Raw genomic sequence first — 4,558 nt, 5'->3', positions numbered from 1 at the left:
TTTTTTTTTTTTTTTTAAAGTTTTTGCCTTATGGTGTGCTTACCAGACAGAGACAGAGGAAAGTGGGGAGGGAAGAGTAAGAAGTCACCCTCCTGGGAGTGGAAGACAGGCATGCTACGATCCCTTCTCCATTCTCCTCCCAGAATTTTTGGCACATATACACATACTCCTAGTGGGTTTTATTTTTAAAGATTTACTTACTGGGACTAGTAGATGGCATAGCGGTTATGTCGTTGGACTCCCATATGGTTGATTGCAGTTCAAGACCTGAACCCAGTGGCTTGAAAATCATGCCAGGTGTATGTGCATGCATGCCCAGGAGGAGAATGGAAGAGAAGGGATTGCAGCGTGGCCATTCCTCAGAGGTGGGAGGTTGGGAGGATTGTGATTTCTCACTTTCACTATGTCTGTTTCTCTGGCAAGCACACATGCCCAAAGGCAAAAAAAAATTTTTTTAATTAAAGATTTATTTTTATTATTTTAATTAGCTATAGGGCACATGTGCTCATCAGAGAGAGACAGAGAGAGGGAAAGTGAGAACACCAGCCACCAGGTCCGACACTCAAACTGTTTAGCCATATGGGAGTCTAGTACCCTAACCACCATGCTATCTGCCGCTCCCCTGCCATGCTGTTTTTCAACTTGCAAGATGTGAGATTTGAACTACACAGTCAGGGCCTGCAGGTGGTGTGGTAGTTAAAGACGATGGATTCCCATATGGCTGACCATGGTTCTGGTCCCAGACCTGGCAGAATTCGATAATTTTTCTTTTCTTTCTTTTTTTTTTTTTAAGAACTACACAGGGACTGGCAGGTGGCATGGTGGCTAAGGGTGTTGGATTCCCACATGGCCGGCCATGGTTCAAGTCCCAGATCTGTTGGCTTGCTTTCTCACTCTCTCTCTCTTTCCCCCTCTCTCACTGTCTCTCTCTCTGGTCAAATTTAAACAAATAAATCATTATAAAAAAAGAAAAGGAATGATACTTAAAAAAAAAAAAAAAAGACTCAGCCATGTGTGATTCCAGTGCCTTAGCCACCACACTACCTGCCTATTCCACCACTTTCTTTTCATAACTACAGAATAATTATCAGTAGCTTTGGTAATACCATTTTACCAGGGGTTTTGTAGAGGTAAGTTGAACTCCCTCTGTAGACACTGTTGATACAATTTCAGATAAATCACTTCCCAGCAAGGAGATAAGATCATACATTCCCAGTGATTTATCTCAAGAATAAAATGTCCTGAGATGAGCAGGTGGTATGGTGGTTAAGGCACAGGACTCTCCCACATGCCTGACCACGGTTCGAGTCCTGGACCTGGTGGCTTGCTTTCTCACTCTTCCCGCCTCTGGTCAAATTAAAATAAATGAATGAGTCAATAAAACTAAAAAAATATATAAGATGCCTCTTTTGACGTGTTTCTACTTTTAGAAGGTCACACTATTCTGAAAGAAAATGATATAAAATTTTCTTTTTCAAATATGTTTCAGATTCTTTTTTAAAAATAATTATTTTATTTATTCATTCATTTATTTTTTAATTTGACCAGAGAGAGACAAAGGGTGAGAGTGAGAGAGAGAAGTGAGAAAGCAAGTCACCAGATTCAGGACTTGAACCCTGGTCGGCCCTGAGGCAGTGTACAACACCTTAACCACCAGCCACCTGCTGGTCCCATGTTTCAGATTCTTTAAATGGAAAATATCTCAAACATAATGTTAAACTGAACAAAACTGGCCTAAAAGGATGACAGATTTGGCCCAAAGCAATTTCTGTAGCTACTGAGTTGTGACCTAGCTTAATATGCAAGCAAGTTGTAACCTAAATTTTCCCAGGACAGCAGATAGGATAGAGGTTAAGGAACTGGCCTCCCACATGACCACCCACGGTTGGAGTCACAGTGTCCAAGATCCTGTGGTCATTTCCCTTGGGGAGAGGGTAATTTCTTACTTTCACAGTGACTCTGGCCAGCACACATGCACTATGGCACAAACCTGGGGGGGAGTAGGTTTTCCTGATAACTCAGCAATTGGATCCCTGCTAACTGATCACACGAGGATGAACCAGGACTAATGTAAGGCACATGCCAGCTGAAGCTAATTGGGTTTTTTAAATGTCACTTGTTTGGTCTATGTCACTTTCTGTTCTCTGGCTTCAAATCTAAGCTACTCTTGTGGTCCGGCAGAGTGGCAGAGCACCAGTTCCAGAACCTCTCTCCCTCAAATTAATTGTAATAAATGTAACTTCAGTCAGCTTTTTTTCTTTCAACAGTCGTAAATATTATCTAACAGAGTGTTGCTGAGTTGGAACACAAGCTCTGATTATTCAGGCCGCCAAGATGTTTCTCCAACTCCTCTATTACGCCCTGTCTGCAGTCTTCCTTTCTTGGCCCTGAAGAGGCATAAGGGTCATCAAACAGACCCCAACTGCTTCAGTCTAAAAACACTTGACAAGCAACTAAAGAGCGGACGGCTGTGGATGGACTCTGCGTGTCCTTACGATGTGGGTGTCTCTTCTGTCGTGTGCCCTTCGGGAACTCCTGAGGATCTGAACTAACCCCTCCGAAGCACTTCTTGGACTCGCCGCCCTGCACGCTGCGAAAATTCGGAGAGGTCCCTTTTAATCTCTTTTTTTTTTTTTTGGTGAGAAGTTTTTTTGCTATAGAGCTCTTGCACTCGCCAGAAGACAGACAGACACAGAAAGTGAGAAATCACCTGGAGAGGTCCCTTTTATGAGGCAGCGAGGCTCAGCCCCAACCCCACAGCCCGGAACTCCGTGTCTCAACGCCTGCCAGCGCCTCTGAATTTCCTCGGGAACCTGCAGGAGCGACCGTCAAGTAGAGGCACGCGACTACACTACCCAGACGTCTCCGCGGCACCCGGGGGCGGCGAGTTGAGCCAATGAGAGCGTGACCCAGGGACGCCTGCATGCATGCGCAGTGCATGTGGCCGGGACTTCCGCGGCGATCCAGAGGCCGTTTTGGGAGCCTTCCGGTGGAATCCTTGGTTTGAGGCGTCCGGAGCCCTGGGTGGGGTCTAGGGTGACGGAGCCGAGAGGCGGGAGAGAAGGCATTGCTCCGCTGCTCGGCGAAGGGCGTGAGGCTCGACCCAGCTAGCCGCTGTCGCCGTCGCGCTCGGCCGGCGGAGGCCGTGCTCATGACCTCGGCTCAGGTGGGTGCCGCGTCCCGAACCGACCCCAGCCCCGGTGCTCGAGGCCGTGGAGAGGCGTCTCCTCGGTTCACTGCAGGTCAGCCCCCGGGTCTGTGCGGGCCCCTTTCAGCCTGCCTGGTGAAGTGTGCAGGAGAGTTCCGGTCCGGAACAGCACATGCAGCGGCCTGTGGGTGCTGAGTCGGCAGCTTAGGGAACCCGGCGTGTTTTCTGTCCGCAGGTGACAGGATGAGGTGGAGTCTCGCCTGAGGTGGCACCGAAGCATCTGGAAGCCATGGAAGGTTGTGTCGAGAGGGCTATAGGAGGGGCTTACCCAGAGTTAGACGTTTACACTGGGGAGGCCAGTGCAGTCAACTCAGGAGAATTGTGGGGGCTAGACCAGGTTGGTGGCAGTAGAGGGGAGTTGTGATGAGATTCAGGATAGGTCCAGAACATGGAGCTGATACATCCAATATGGCTTTGAGGAAAAGTAGGGAGTGAAGGACCATATAAGTTTCTTAGCCTGAACACCTGAAAGCATGCAGTTGAGGTGGTCTTCCTAAGGAGCAGGTTTCAGAGAGATCCTGGGTTGGATTTTGATCATGGTAACTCAGATATGTTACAAAATGGAGACCACGCGAGTATAGGTGGACCTAAGTCCAGAGGTCAGGGAAGATGGCTGGTCTGGAATTTTCAAAACGTTAGTAGATGTGAACTCGACTAAGTCTTGGCCTGTGGATCAGTTTAAGGAAGGAGCATCTTTTTTTTTTTTTTTTGAATAATTATTTTAAATTTAATTTATTCATTTATTTTAATTTGACCTGAGAGAGACAGAGAAAGAGAGAGAGAAAGTGAGAAAGCAAGCCACCAGGTCCGGGACTCAAACCATGGTCAGCCATGTGGGAGTGTCCAGTGCCTTAACCACCATGCCACCTGCTGGTCCCAAGGAGGGAGCATCTTAGTGTTATTTCTGATGGGCTGTGTGTCGAGGGAAATAAGACATGGAAAGCAGATTCTTTGGGGCACTCATCTCTGATGCTCCTTTCAGAAAGGAGCAAATCTGGGGTAAGAGGAATTAGGATCAGTGTCTGTTGAAAAGGATGGCTGGATGCAATTAAGAAGGTGGCCAAAGATGGAGGCTGATGTGTGAGGTGGTTTAGATTCTCCACTCTGCAGGCCCAGTAGGCCCTCAGGGCCATACTCTGTCAAACAAGGAAAGGTCAGCCAGGACAATCCAAAGCTTTCATCAAGCACACTTTAGATCTTTGTGTTGCAGCCAGGCCTGCTGCTGAAGGGACTAGTAGCTAACCTTCTAAATATGTACATATAGACAGGCTATTAGAAATTAATATAGTCGGGACCAGCAGGTGGTGTAATGGCTATGTTGCTGGACTCCCATGTAGTCAACCACAGTTT

The sequence above is a fragment of the Tupaia chinensis genome, unplaced genomic scaffold (genome assembly GCF_000334495.1).
Source record: "Tupaia chinensis unplaced genomic scaffold, TupChi_1.0 Scaffold144336_1, whole genome shotgun sequence".
In the NCBI taxonomy this organism is placed as follows: Eukaryota; Metazoa; Chordata; class Mammalia; order Scandentia; family Tupaiidae; genus Tupaia; species Tupaia belangeri.
This window is presented reverse-complemented; position numbering follows the sequence as displayed.